The sequence below is a fragment of the Aedes aegypti genome, chromosome 1, assembly GCF_002204515.2.
Source record: "Aedes aegypti strain LVP_AGWG chromosome 1, AaegL5.0 Primary Assembly, whole genome shotgun sequence".
Classification (NCBI taxonomy): domain Eukaryota; kingdom Metazoa; phylum Arthropoda; class Insecta; order Diptera; family Culicidae; genus Aedes; species Aedes aegypti.
Window position 1 is genome coordinate 291,454,364 of NC_035107.1, and position 15,985 is coordinate 291,470,348.

At 35.7% G+C, this 15,985-nt stretch overlaps 1 protein-coding gene across 8 annotated transcripts in view; it reads right to left on the reverse strand.

The window, feature by feature from the left end:
• LOC5577644 (homeobox protein GBX-2) overlaps positions 1-15,985 on the reverse strand; it is a 129,472-nt gene that overhangs the window by 34,437 nt on the left and 79,050 nt on the right. Inside the window, exon 1 of one of the 8 annotated variants that reach the window (XM_001656592.2) lies at positions 3,271-3,291. The exons of the other annotated variants lie outside the window; for them this stretch is intronic. The gene's annotated coding sequence lies outside the window, so the exon portion shown is untranslated. Of the gene's footprint in view, positions 1-3,270; positions 3,292-15,985 lie in introns of those variants that run through there. 8 annotated transcript variants of the gene reach the window in all.

Consider the following 15,985-nt stretch of genomic DNA (forward strand, 5'->3'; position numbering starts at 1 on the left):
GAAAAAGCTAAAAATATACTACCACTATGGTTATAAAAGATTTAATTGTAAAATTTTTCTTCAGTCAAGCAAACGACACCAAACTAGTCAGTAAAAACTTAAAAGTGATTTTGTTTATTAAAATCTAACGAGCAACATGAGTAGTCGCTTTCTCAACTGTTGCAGGCCGTTTGCAGAAAAAAAGTGTTCGAAAGAGCTACGAAATCTCACCGAAAGCACCATAGATAAACTGAAAGCGGCTGGTTATGCTCCAATGTCTACATTGAATACAAATTTACGCATTTGTACGTCCTGCCGTTTAAACGTTGACAAACGGGCAATCTGTACATCATCGGTGGATCAGGTTGCAGGAAGTTCGAAAACAACAACAACTGAGGAATTACTAGATGCACCGACAACAACTGAGGAGTTACCAGAAGTACCAAGTGCAGATAGTCTTGCCACGGTACCATCAGCGACATCTGTTTCAACAAATCAATCAGAAGATGAGTGCATCCAGAAGGTCAACATCGAACGCTTCAACGAAGGGATAGCTGGAATAAAAGTGACTCCGATTAAATGGACGAAGATGGGTTACGTCAATTATCCCGAGAAAAAATACCGTGAAATCAACGAAGCTGTACGAAAAAACCTTTTCAAATTAGGACCTGAGGATGTGGAAAATACAGACTAGGATGAGGTAATTATGAATATGAAGGAAAGGTTCTCGAATCTAGCCACGACAAGGAAAGAAAAATTATTGATTTTGTCGATGCTGCCAAGCTCGTGGTCTATTCAAGACGCCATTGATAAGTTCAAAACCAATAGAAATACAGCAAAAGAGGCAAAACAATTCAAAAATAACTGTCTTGCAACCAAAAATGCTAGGTCGAGTACTTCATTAACAGATGAGACAAAAGAAAAAATAATTCAATATTTTGAAGACGATGAAGCAAGTAGAGCTATGCCTGGCCAAAAAGATTATGTATCTGTAAAAAAAAAGATGGAAAGCGTCAAGCAATCCAAAAACGATTAATGATGACTACTTTGAAAGAAGCGTATACACGCTTCAAGGAAATTAACGAAAATATTAAGGTAGGTTTTTCCTCATTTGAAAGCCTTCGTCCAAGGCAATGCAAGCTTCTATCCAATTCAGGAACACATAATGTTTGTGTGTGCACAACACACGAAAATATTAACCTAATCTTACATAGTTTGAAAAGAATCAATTTATCAAAGGATATTAAAATGTTAACTGGTAGTCTTTTGTGTGAAAATACAACATCAAATTGCTATCTACGATCTTGTTCGGATTGTCCAGATTCTTCATCATTGGAAAATACTTTATTCGCTGAGTTTGAAGAAAATTATATTGATCAGTTATCATTTGAGCAATGGGTGACCACGGATAGGTGTGACCTAGAAAATATTGTAAAACCTGTAGATGGGTTTGTGTCATTTTTTTGCTTGAAATTAGAAAGTTTAATTCCTCACGACTTTATTAAATCCCGCTTTTTGAAAAATACGAAAAATACATTACAAGATGATGAATGTTTAGTTATTTGTGATTTTTCTGAAAACTATAGCTTTGTATTGCAAGATGAAGTGCAGTCCCATCACTGGAACGTACAACAAGCTACAATTCATCCATTCGTTATTTATTTCAATGGAAGTACGCAAATTGAACATTTTAGTTTTATTGTAATTTCCGAAGATTTAAGACACGACTCAGTATCTGTAAATTTGTTCATTGCCAAAATGATTAACTTTTTACGCGTTGATAAGGATAAAGAAATCAGAAAGATATATTTCATGTCTGATGGAGCAGCATCGCAGTACAAAAACCGTAAGAATTTTTCGAGCCTATGTCAATTTAAATCAAAGTACGGAATTGATGCAGAATGGCATTTCTTTGCTACGTCACATGGCAAAAGTCCTTGTGATGCTATTGGAGGAACAATAAGCGCATGGCCACAAGAGCAAGTTTAGCCAAAGAACGTGAGCATCCAATTAAAACTGCAAAAGAACTATTTGATTGGGCGAATCGCAGAAAAGAAGAAGATTTAACAAAATTATCATTTTGTTTTACTACTACTGAAGAGTACGAATTAACGGCATCAGAGCTCAGCGAGCAATATAATAACGCGAAAACGATCCAAGAAACCCAAAAATTTCACTGTTTCATTCCATTGTCAGAAAATAAAATTAAAGCAAAACTATACTCGAACTGTACTGATAATGATGCAAAAGTGTTCGATATTGTAAAAAAATTGAATAACAATAAATAAATAAATAAGTATCAATAAAATGTTTTCATGATCTCATAACGCATACCCAAATCCAAAACTTTTAAAGTTTATATATAACATTTAGAAACTCATCGATCATACTCTAAAAAAAATATCCTGGTAAAAAAAAATTATTTTCGTGTAATCTGTTAATTCATTTTAATTTATCAGACACGAATGCCATGACAAATGGTAAAGTGTCTTAAATAAAACATAATAATAATAATTTTAATTTATACATATATACATATACATATAATATTTATACATATACATAATATTTATACATATAATATACATAATACTAATGAATACATGAAAACGACTTGTTTAATTCACGCAAGGCCCTTAACAATAAAATCAGCAACAAACTGCGGTTCCCGAAAAAAAAATTTATTATTATTATTATCTTTATTAGCGAAGCGAGATTTGCAGCCCGAGGCTGGCTCATCTCGGAACCGAAAAAAAAAATTTTTTTTTTTTTTTTTTTTTTTTTTTTTTTTTTACTAAATGTGAAAATTGTGACATGTTTGAAATGTCATAACTTTTTTGTTTATTGGTTTACCATCACCAAATTTTTATGGTAGATAGCTAATATAATGGACCGTTTTCCCTCAAAAAATGACGTTGGTATTCCGATAGGGTTTTGAGATATTTGAGTTTTTGTGTCAAAAATTATGTTTTTTAATGCAAAAAAAAAATTTTTTTTAATGTGTGTATTTTTTTGGAATCTTTATTTAGTTGTCTAACTTTGTTTCTTTAGTTGTCTAACAATCGAACGAACCGTTTTTGCAGTGCAGCTTTTTGAATATTTTTGAACCATTTTCACATACACCCTTTTGAAAAGTTAGTCGTGACTCAACTTGAAGATTTGATATCGGAAAATGACGATTTAGATGGAACTGGAAAACTGCAAAGTTTCAGCTCAATAGAAAAAAATGAATTAAAAAATTTACCAAATTTTGGTGCTGTTGCTTGGAATCACTCGAGAGTTAAACGTTACCTGTTAACGGACCGGATTGAAGCACGACGGCTGGAGCGTTTGATGATTTTGTTATCTCATGTGTGTGCTGGAATAAGGGCGTAAGTCGCATGATCGATTTCTCTTCATCGATCCTCTCTTCTGTAAATAGAGATGACAAAATGAAAGTTTTCACTTCAAACCGCTTGATAGCGATGCCATTCTGCGTTCTAAGGGGAAAACATTCTGACAAATTTTCATCTTGTCATCTCATTTCATTTATTTAGTTAAAATCTAACACTGAATTAACAATTTTACACCACAATACTCGGTTCGTTGCCGCATCTCTCCATCCTCGGTTCTGCCCCACGCTCGCCAAATCGATACGCACTTGATCTGCCCACCTAGCTCGCTGCGCTCCACGCCTTCTTGTACCAACCGGATCCGCAGCGAATACCATCTTTGCAGGGTTGCTGTCCGGCATTCTTGCAACATGTCCTGCCCATCGTATCCTTCCAGCTTTGGCCTCCATCTGGATACTGGGTTCGCCGTAGAATTGGGCGAGCTCGTGGTTCATCCTTCGCCGCCACACATCGTTTTCCTGCACACCGCCAAAGATCGTCCTAAGCACCCGACGTTCGAAGACTCCAAGTGCTTGCAGGTCCTCCTCGAGCATCGTCCACGTTCCATGCCCGTAGAGGACTACCAGCCTTATGAGTGTTTTGTACATGGTACATTTGGTGCGGGTCTGAATCTTTTTTGACCACAGCTTCTTGTGGAGGCCACACTTCCACTGCTGATGCGCCTCCGTATTTTACGGCTAACGTTATTGTCAGCCAACAGCAAGGATCCAAGGTGAGCCCTGTCGCGCTCGGCTCCACCAGCTAGCATGTACTTTGTCTAGGTCGCATTCGCCACCAGTCCAACTTTTGCTGTCTCGCATTTCAGGTGAGTGTACAGGTCTGCAACCTTTTCAAATGTTCGGTCGACAAAGTCCATATCTTCCGCGAAGCAAACAAATTGAAGGGATCTCGTGAAAATCGTACCCCGGCTGTTGAGCCCTGCTCTCCGCATAGCACCTTCTAGCGCAATATTACACAACAGGCACGAAAGTCCTGGTTTACAAATTTCAAAAAGTTTGTACGGTCAAAAAATCACGAAGGGGGAAAGAGGTGGTTTTGTGGCTAAGTGGTTCATCGGCAGACCCAACCATAATCTTAGGAGGAAAATGCTGTTTAAAAGTTTCCTTAATTGTGTCTTAATTAATTTCATAATTGTGCTACTGTCGTTTCCCTGAATATCATTTCCCTGAATGCCACCTCTCCGAATGACCCGTTTCCCCGAATAGTGATGCAGTTCAAACAGGTGCAAGAATAGACTGGGTGCTGAACTAGAATGAATGATTAGCAATTAAAAGAAGAAGATAATATAGATTTGAACGTCATCCTCGACTAAATATATCTTGCCACAAATGCCAATGATGGTGAAACTCGAAAGAACCGCCAATCAAGTGCATATTAGATGACCGGTTCGTTACCACCTCGAAACACAAAAAGTTATGATAATTATAAGAGCTAAAAACTTTTCGGAAACTAGGCTATTCGGGGAAACGGGTTGTTCGGGGCACTGGCATTCTGGGAACTGGCGTTCGGGGAAACGACATTTGGGAAACCGACATTCGAGGAAAAGTAGCTCAACCGTTTAACATAAGCTGTTCCTACATATGGCATACTGTGTTTTATGATCAAACTTGATCCAAGCTAGTGTTTTTTTGTTTTCATAGTTATTCTTCCTTCTTTTAAAATTGGCTGTTCTTTCTAATTTTACTTTCAAAGGGAGATTGGTGTAGTGTAATATGTCACAAAGTAAATTAATGGAATTTGTTTTTCGGCTTTCACGGCATATTCTCCCTTCTTTTGAACATATGCTGTTCTTCCTAGGTTTATTGTCTAAATAATTAGGGATGGTACACATATTATGTCACGCTAAATTTTAACTTTTTCGACGAGAAAATCGTCAAAAAATATATAAATCGGCAAATGGTTTGAATTACATTTCCGACCATAGGTGGTTAATTTTAAAGAATTTTTGATTTAAAGATTCTCCATTCAATAAATGAAAGACTGCAACAAACCGAAAGTCCTACCGTTAAAAATAAAAAAAAAAACAATACGAAAATGTTTTACCAATGAAAATTATGGTTTTCCTCGAATTTTCCAGTTAGATGCATTCACTATTTACTATTTACCATTTTCATGGATTTGAACACCTCAAAGATCTCTTGTTATTTTTTTCTGGGAAATGTCCCATTCTGGGGAATGGTTTTCTGGGGAATGTCCCATTCTGGGAAATGGATTTCTGGGGAATGTCCAATTCTGGGGAATGGCGTTCTGGGAAATGTCGTACAATCTTGAGAGAGTTCTTCTTCTTGGCATTAACGTCCCCACTGGAACCGAGCCTGCGTCTCAGGTTAGTGTTCTTATGAGCACTTCCATAGTTATTCACTGAGAGCTTTCTATGCCTAAGTTGCCATTTTCGCATTCGTATATCGTGTGGCAGGTACGATGATACTCTATGCCCAGGGACCGAGAATTGAACCCAGACACCTTCAGCATGGCTTTGCTTTGTAGCCGCGGACTCTAACCACTCGGCTAAGGCCCCTATTGAGAGAGTCTGAAGAGGAAATGACTGATCGCACAGTACATATTTGATATTAGACACCTTTGAGGTACTATTCGAAGATTTTGCATGCAACATCAATCCAAAAAATCATTTATTAATTTATAAAGTAAAAATCGCCACTTCTAAAGTAAAACCATTCTTAATCAAGTAGTATTTTGAAAAAAATAAACAAAAAGAATACATGTTGTTTTTAATTATTGTGCAAACCTAAATAAAGTTCATTTGGACAGTAATAGACTGTTATATGCTAAACGGATGCAAACACGTTCCGCTCGATAATAAAACCATCATATTCAACTTGATTGAAACGAAAGCATGAAACGCGCTCACCAGTTGATATTCTATCCTCGACTGTGCAACAAGCAGCTACCCAGCAAATCGCGAAACCGAAAAAACAACTTTCACTCTGGCAATGAAAAAAAAACGAAACCGCTTGCTCGAGCATTCCGACGCGTACTCTGCCGGATAGTCAATACGGTTTGAGACGATGGCTCGCGGAGCACTTTTTAAAATAAAATTTTAGTGCTGAGTACCTGTTCTTCCTCATCACTCCGTTTAACCTTCGGGATGTCGCGCTGTTGTACTTTGTACAACAGCTGTGATTTATATGCTGTCATTTTGAAACAAAGACATCTTTCGACACCAAACCAAAATGTGTTCCTCAAGAATCTTCTTAAGAATAATACTCGACAGTTTTTATTTACAGTATGGCTCTTTATAATACGGTAAAATCAACAAATGTACATGGAAGCCGCATAATAATGAACGCACTATATACGGTTCGAGTAAACCAAAATTTTGCCACTAGGTAGCGCTAGTGAGCATGATACTTTTGTTTGCAGATATCTCAGAAGCCTGACCATTTAAAAAGATGGTGTCTTCGGGAAAGTAGTTCAGTAGCTCAAAGGTTATCATTATTTGAGCCAAGAAATAGGATATTTTGCCGCACCGGTGGCATGAAATTTTTGTTTTGTGGATCTGGACTTTTTAGACAGGCATCTTTGGCAAAGTTGTTCAGAAGCTCAGGGTCTATCATTATTTTACAAAATATCGAACTCTAAGGATTAAACAAAGAAAGAATTTGAGCTACTGAACAACTCTCCCGAAGAAGCCATCTTTCGTAGTGATCAGGCTTCTGAGATATTTGCGAAACAAATGTTTTATGCCCACTAGCGCCGCTTAGTGGCAAAATCCCGAATTTATTGGCTAAAACAATTTATTTATTTATTTCGTTAATCATTTGTAGACTACATAGTTACATAGTTTCTTATATTCTAAGATTTCCTAGTGAGTTAAAATATGATTTCAATTTGGTCCGGGGCATACTTAGATCAATCATTTCACAGTGCTCATTGTAAACAGACATCATTTGATTTAGAGGACTAAATTTGGCGTAGTTTGAACGATAACGATCTAAAGCAAACAAATTTCTGTGACGCAAATGTCGATTAGGAGCATAAAAGTTTAATTTGGATAATAGCTAAATAATAATAGTTAATAATAGTTGAGTCAATACGTTGTGAAACGATATCGTTAACAAATGCGACCATGGCATATTCGCGTCGCTGTTTTAATGTCTGAATGTTTACCAACATGCATCGTGCTTTATATGACGGAAGAGGAAATACAGTCCATCCTAATTTGCGGAGTGCGTATAGTAAAAACTGCTTTTGAATCGACTCTATTCGTTCTTCATGTGATTTCAAATATGGGGACCAGACAACACTACAATACTCTAATATGGATCTCACATAAGCAACGTAAAGTGTTTTGATCGTATAAGGGTCTTGAAAATGATATCCGAAACGTTTTATGAAGTTAAGCATATTGCCCGCTTTATGAGTTATTGTGTTGTAATGTTCAACGAACGTTAATTTGGAATCTAAAATTACTCCTAGATCTCTAATTTTATCACATTTTTTAACATGTTGGTTTCCTAACCTTATTGTTAAATTCGGAGTGTTTTGTTTTTTGCTATAAGTTATTAGATTACATTTTTCAACATTCAACTTCAATAAACTTTTAAAACACCAGGTATTAAATAAAAGTATTTCATTATGAAATGTTTCATAATCGTCGTCTTTCTTGATTTCTAAAAACAATTTCATGTCATCTGCATATATAAGAATCCGTATTTTTTTAAGAATAAAAGATGCGTCGTTAACATATTAAATAAAAAGGAGAGGTCCTAAGTGGGAGCCTTGAGGAACACCTGATGTGACTTGAATTGGTTTGGATTTTTTGTCATTAAATCTTTGTTGGTCTCTTGTTGCTGATTGAAAAGCTTCTCAAAGTTCGCTTCTAGTACAAATCGCTTCTGACAATCACAACAGAGCGGAAGCATATATGACAGGATACTCTGCTCATGGTTCCTTTGAGCGCCGACGCACGCAGCATGGAATTTTTTTTCCGCACGACCCATGGCAATACCACACATGTTTATCGTCACTGACGGTACAATTATTACTCGCGCACGGCATCCTTTCACTTTAAGATCACTATATTATTCGCTAGTTCGCTCCACACTGGAATATGCATGCGTTGTTTGGAGTCCTTACACAAATGTATGGATATTGAGAATAGAAGCAATTCAGGCCAAATTCACCAGATATGCTTTGAGACTGCTCCCCTGGAACGATATTGCCAACATGCCAGCATATGAAATACGATGCCGTTTGCTTGGTATGGAATCGCTTCGCAATCGACGGAATTCTTTGAGAGCATTATTCACCGGAAAACTGTTATTAGCGGTTATAGATGCTCCAAATATTCTTGAGCGACTGAACATCAATGCGCCTTCAGTATCCCTGCGTTCCAGAGATCCTCTCAGACCGGATTTTCGTAGAACGGATTACGGAATCAACCCATCACTGCTTTGTACCGGGAATTCAACAAAGTCTATCATCTATTCGATTATTCCATCTCAGCTTCAGTATTCAAAAGCAGACTAAGACGTTTCTCTCTACATCCAGAATCTGAGTGAGCAAAATTGTGTCGCAATTAGGTGAGTCCCAGTCCAATAATTTTAAAAGTTTTAAATGATACTTCTTGAGTGTTCTTCTCTTTTTTGTTCTCGGTCATCTTTCTTCAATACAACGAGTAACGAATACAGCTGCGTATGAACTTGACGCTCTTAAAATAACCCTATAATTCCTATGAAAATAGTGTTGATCAATATTTCATTATTTAGATAATATTTTAAACTCTTAATTTTAATCTTAAAACATTTGTTTCATTCGATTAACCAATTTTTTTATGTCAGTCTCAAACTGTGACAATTAGGCATCTGAATGGAACTATATTTTGGTTTCCATCAACTATTTAAAAAAATTAGCCTGAAAAAGGCAGAATTGCTTTGGTTATTAAAGTGTTCGACTTTAGATTGCAGTTCAAATAATCAAGCGTGTTTATGTTGCATTTTTTCAATTCTTTATCAATGAACAATGACGGAAATATTCGTATTTTTGTTAATCTCGTATAAAGTTTCTAATTTCATATCACGGTATCGAAATTTGTATTGGTATCGAAGATACGTGTATCTCAAATTCTTTTCAACAGGGATAAATATATTCTGCTGGGAAAATTGGATTGGAATCATTGCGATGGATATTATGTTAGGGTGGTTCAAAAAGCAAAAAGCTTCGATGATATCTTCATGATAAAAAAAAACCTGCCACCTTTTCAGCCAGATGAATGAAGATGATTAATGAAGATTCAGAGGTGGTTCAAATTCGTACAAGGTGGATATGATAATTTGTAAAAACTAAAGTATGTTGATGTTAAATCACATAAAAAACCCTTATTGCTCCAGCTTCTTAGGTAGAAAGTTGTTTAATGAATAAATTCATTTTGTGTTATTTAAAAGGTTTTCATAGAAAGTTATTGGGCAATATCTCCATGTGGCACTTAAAAATTGAACACAAATTTATGGATTTCGTTGGATTGATTTTATGGTTCAGAGTATAAGTTTACATCTACACTCCCGTGCAAAAGTTTGGGTTCACCCCCTCAAAAACATAGAAAAGTGTTTTGTCCATATCTCCGTGATTACAAGTCCAATTCAAACTCTTAAGTGTGCATTCGAAAGGCAGAGAGTTATTCTTACTTCGTATGTATTTTTCCAAAAACATTTTTTTTTGTTTTGTGTACTAAATTTTCACTTAAAGTTGTAACATGTTTCAAAAAACACACTGAAAAATCATATCTAATTTCCTCAGAATTGGGTCGACCAAAATTTTAAATCAAAGTGTCATTAGAATCGTAATCTTATATTCTTTGATGAGACACCACGAAATTTTGGCGGAAAAATCTGGAAAGTATTCAAAATCAATGAAACAGTCAGTCAAGTCATCGTGCAAAAGCTTGGGTTCACCCCTCAGTATGATGCAAATCGTGCAAAAGTTTGGGTTCATCTGAGCCACACGCACATCATTTTTGTCAATATCTCTACCATTTTTCAACCGATTTTAATAGTTTAAAGCTTTTTTGAGTGCAAATAATGGAGCGTACATGATTGGTTTGAGATTTCACAGATTTAAGTAAGTTCAGGTGAACCCAAACTTTTCCACGATGACTTGACTGACTGTTTCATTGATTTTGAATACTTTTCAGATTTTTCCGCAAAAATTTCATGAGTGCTCTTCAAAGAATATAAGATTGTGATTATAAAGACATCTTGTTTTAAAATTTTGGCCGATCCAATGCTGAGGAAATTAGTAATGTTTTTTCAGTGTGTTTTTTGAAAAATGTCACAATTTTAAGTACATATTTAGTATACAAAGTTCAAAGAATGTTTTTGGAAAAATACATACGAAGTAAGAATAACTCTTTGCCTTTGGAATGCGGCTTAAAGAGTTTGAATTGGACGTGTAATCACAGAGATATGGACAAACTTTAAATCACTTATCACTGATCAGGGGGTGAACCCAAACTTATGCACGGGAGTGTACATCGTCAATGGACCAACTTTAAATCACTACTAAAATGGCTGAACATTTTGCAGAAATCTTTTTTTACCATAGAGATTGAAAGAAAGTTTTTTGCTGAAATTGTTGTGTGAGAGAAATTCATTATCGTGAGAGTGAGTGAAAATTTGGAACCTTGGTAGTAAGTATTTTTTATCTTAAATGGTAAAATGTTGTTTCGGCCTTAGGCATTGGCGTAGGAACAGGGGGGACCAGGGGGACCTGACCACCCCCCCCCCCCCCCCCCAGAATCATCCAGGCCCCCCAGAATTTTTGATGACAATAAAAAAAATAAAACAAAACCGATTTAAGATGACGCAAATTATTCTGGAATTATGTACATGACTCTTGTTATTAACAAAAAAAATCGCTTCAGTAGTTACGTTATGTAATGTTGTACAGCTATATTGAGAAAACCTCGTTTACGTTACACAGCATCAGCGCGGCTGTTCTGACTTCGGTGAATCGTGCGACAATCGAAAGCTTAACCGTCCGATTGATGTCCCATATGAGAATTCAATAGAAAAAATATAATAATTGAAAAAAACAGACACAAATTTTGTCACAAAATTTCTAAAAATACTACTACGAAAATTAAGGTTTAACTTTCAAGGAATTTCGGCATGGGAAACTTTTTAACAGATTAATGGCTAAAACAATGTTACAAAATCGGCCATAACACTATAATAATAAATTAATAAATAAAAAAGTAATAAATTCTTTCTTTGATTTTGATTCAATGTTTTAAGTATTCGCATGAATAACTATATGTTCGATCTCGCACCGCAGTAGGCTTCTCCCATAGCAGCGCAGTAGCGTACAACACAGTATCAGCCTACTGCCATTCAACTGATTGTTACTCGTGTAGCAAAAGGCCCAGAGCAGCGATAGGCATGGTGAAGCAAGTACCCATGCGCTTTGCTCCTTTATATCTATCCGTACTGCTTCCCTATAAAAGGGAAGCACAAATTGAATGTAAGTTGTGTGTATCTCTAGTATCCCTCACCGAGCAGGAGCACTGCCTCTCGGTGATGGGCAATAAAACAGTAAAGTCGAACAGTATACGAGAACGTTGACGGCTAGAAAGTCGGTCGTGTTTTACTTATTTTTTACCAATTATCACACAACGTAATTAGGGTCCAAATCGCTGCGCGATCATAATTTGGTGCCGTGACCAAACACTCGCAACCGTGGGCAACAGTTTTGCTCTATTAGCCGTGCAACGTTCTCGAAACAAGTGTCGATAGTGAAGAAGCAAAGTGAATGATGCCGTCGACTGCAAGCCATCCCTGTCACTCCCAGCTACGATGGTGTGGCCTCGTATAGGTAGCCATCTAGCAAAAGTGTGTACGTTCTCGACCCACCGTGAGCTGCAGATAGTTCTTGTCGAGAAACACGCTTTCATCATACGGCGAGCTGATGTATCGGATTCTGGCAAGGTTACCGCATTCACATCGCTGCTATCCGCATATTGAAAGAAGGACAAGCCACGGAATACAATAGTTCACCAACTGGAATCACATCCGTACGGGCCGATTCTTCAACGTACTCATAGTCATCCGTTCAATTGTAATTGTGTAAAATGTTGTTCTCGTCTCGTCAGCACGAGTTTTCTTTTTTTGGAAAACCGTTGGTTTTGGCGGGCCGGTATGTTTGTGCAAAACGTTCAATATATGTACATTTACCCTACCATTTTACCACCACATATGTGTAAAAAAAAAAAAAAAAACAATGTTTCGTCCAGGATGCGACGGCCCTACGTTGTGTTTTATATTAATCCGACGGGACTCCGGGCGACGAGAAAGAAACACGTTCGTATACTGTTCGACTTTACTGTTTTATTGCCCATCACCGAGAGGCAGTGCTCCTGCTCGCTGAGGGATACTAGAGATACACACAACTTACATTCAATTTGTGCTTCCCTTTTATAGGGAAGCAGTACGGATAGATATAAAGGAGCAAAGCGCATGGGTACTTGCTTCACCATGCCTATCGCTGCTCTGGCCCTTTTGCTACACGAGTAACAATCAGTTGAATGGCAGTAGGCTGATACTGTGTTGTACGCTACTGCGCTGCTATGGGAGAAGCCTACTGCGGTGCGAGATCGAACACTATATTATTTCAAGAAAACTTATTATTTCATAAATTATTTAATTAATTTCCAACAGATTTGTAGCAAATTATTTTCAAATAACCTTTCGATATTATTCATAGAATATTATTATTATCAAATTCCTCAAGGAATTTTGAAGGAGGCTTCAGAACTTTTGCAAATATCATGGAAATTAATCAAATAATATTGTTCATACCTTCAAAGCGAATTCTTCCTGGTGGAATCCATTCTTTCTATGTCTACTTTTTATTAGCAAGTTGATTCCGGAATACGTTTCCAGATTTGCCAAAAAAAAATGTTACTTCTGTCAAATCTAATGCTGGGATATTTCACTGAAAGTTCTACTAGACATTATTCTGTGAATTTCTTTCAATATTTCACAAAAATTTATTACAAATTCTTTTGCGTCGCTCATCAATGGTCTTTAAGAAATGTTTCCAAAATACATCACAAGTTGCGTCAAATTCTTCTTTGCTTTTTTTTTCTAGAAATTTTTTCAAATCTCCGATTGATTCATGAATTGGACAGAAAATTGTATTTGAAACATCTCTTGCTTTCGAATCTTCAAAAGAAATTTGTTGAAATACCCCTGGAAAATTTTAGCTTCCAAAGTTAGCACAGCGGAAAAGGAATTTGTAGAGAAACATGTAGTAAAATAACTGGGAAGGGGGAAAGGATTTTTTAAGATATTCATAAAGAAATTTGTATTGATCTTTCCCAAAACACTTCCTTAGAAATAATTTTACCAATTATTGTCTGATTCCAGATTCTTATATTTTTGGTCGGAGTTTCTAGAGGCTTTCTGGCAGAATCATAGAAAACCAGAAGTCAAAGAAGGATAGATTTCAACGATAATTTCTAAAGATGATTCTGATGGAATCTTAAAAATGGTAAATTGTAGGAGTTTTGAAAAATTTCAGAATTCTTAAACGTATGTTTCCTGATTTCTGAAAGTTCATCAACAAATTTTCAAAGTAATGTACAATACATCTTTGGTAATGTTTTTAAAAAAATACCAGCAATATTTCAGCGTTTAACTTCTACTGTACTACAAAATAATAGATAATAGACTATTCAAGTTAGTTTGTTTGATATTTCTAAGGGTAGGAAAAATCGGTTTTTACTTCATCAATATGTTGACAATATAGTATCATGACACTTCGGAGTTCATACAAAATATTACACAGCGTAACAAAAACAACACTTTTGCGTGTCTCGAGGATCAAATTATGTGTCTTTAGTAGATTTTGGGTCGCTGAATCTGATGCCGTTCTCAGAAATGTTCCAGCACGTCACAATTTTTAGTTACAGGTCGCCAAAGTTGTATAAAACACTGGTTTTATTGATGTTTACATGAAATTTAAAGAATGATTTATCAAACTTTTTTGTGATATAATCTACCAAACATGCTAAATAGGACTTGGACTTTTAATTTAGATACAAATCAGTTGAAATTTCACGATAAAATTTAGTTTAAATCGATTTTTTTCAACATGCTTGCAGTCTTCATATAAAACTCTTCGTTTCTCTTATATGGCATAATACAATACTTTTCTGAACCACCAAAAAATAACATTTTACCATCGAAAATAATATGAACTTCGTTGATAATTATTGTTTTATACATGATGTTTGAATTTTGTGACAAATTTAGCAAATAAATTGCCGTACAAGTTGGCAAACTTGCATGCAAGTTGGCTGAAACAGTCAAATTTTGCATTTTCAACAGTCAATATCTCAAAAACTAGACGTGCTATAATATTTCTGAAAACGGCAATGAATTCAGCAACCCTTAATTTAGTAAATAGCGGTATTTTGGGGCTTGAGAAAAACCGTGTTCCGCAGTGTTATATAAGATTTTGATTTTATTTTACTTTCAGTAAAACTGCGTTTTAACACCTATAATTTTTTATTATAAAAGACAATTATGAATTTTACGACAGGAATGTAGTAAATTTTTCTGAATTAAATGTCAGCTGCAATTATTAAAAAATTACCTACAAAGTTCTTTCAATCCTTTTTTGTATGTGTTTCTCTAGAAATCTGACATGGAGTGATTCGTAAAGGAATTTGTAAAGCAATTCCTAAAAGTATTGAGATATTCAGGAAGTAGTTTTTGAACCAAAGTATGGAGAGTGGATAAATTTTTAAATGTTATTTATGAAAGAATCATGAGATTACCAATAAAAAATGGAATGATTTCTAGAACCTAAAATAATACTTGATGGAATTTCTGGAGATTTTTTTTGAGAAGTTCAAGAATGAATTGCACAATCTTTGTAAATCGATGAAAAATTTCTTCAAAAAAATTCTTTCGGGAATTTTTGGAGGATTTTCTTTTGGATATTTTGTTAGTGCGGTTTGAAGAAAAAAAATCTCTGGAAAATACTTAGATGAATCTCTGGTGTTTTGTTCACGAGAATGTTAGGGAAACAATAATTTTATTCTCTCAGACATCCCTAAACAAATTACTCTGGAAATCTTTTAGTATTTTCGTGGAAGAGATTTTGAAAGAACAGTTCAACGGTTTCCGCTAGGAACCTTATGAAAATGTTGGAATTTTTAAAACATTTCTTGGTTAAGCAAAGGAAAGAAAATAAAACAAAAATTCCGAGGAAGTTTTGAAGATATGGGGAATATTGCTCCTTGATTTTAGAGAAATATTAAAAATGCAGGTAGATCTGCGTTGATGATAGATTGGCTTTTCAGTCCTGACAAAATTAAAAAAAACTGTTATTTTATTTTGTCCAACGTTTCACTCCGTTTGGGACCTTCTTCAGAGACTCAATTTTAACTGTTCTTCCTTCCAGATAGATAGGCGGAGAACTTTCTAATTGATCATAAAATTTTTGTGGAATATTACGAGGAACATTTAGAGTAACACCCAGACAATTTTTTGCGGGAAGTCTGGATAATTTTTGTTGTGATTATTTTCAAACAGCACTGTAGGGCTCCAAACCAAACTGTTCTGAGGAATTCGTGAAATGAATCCTTGCTT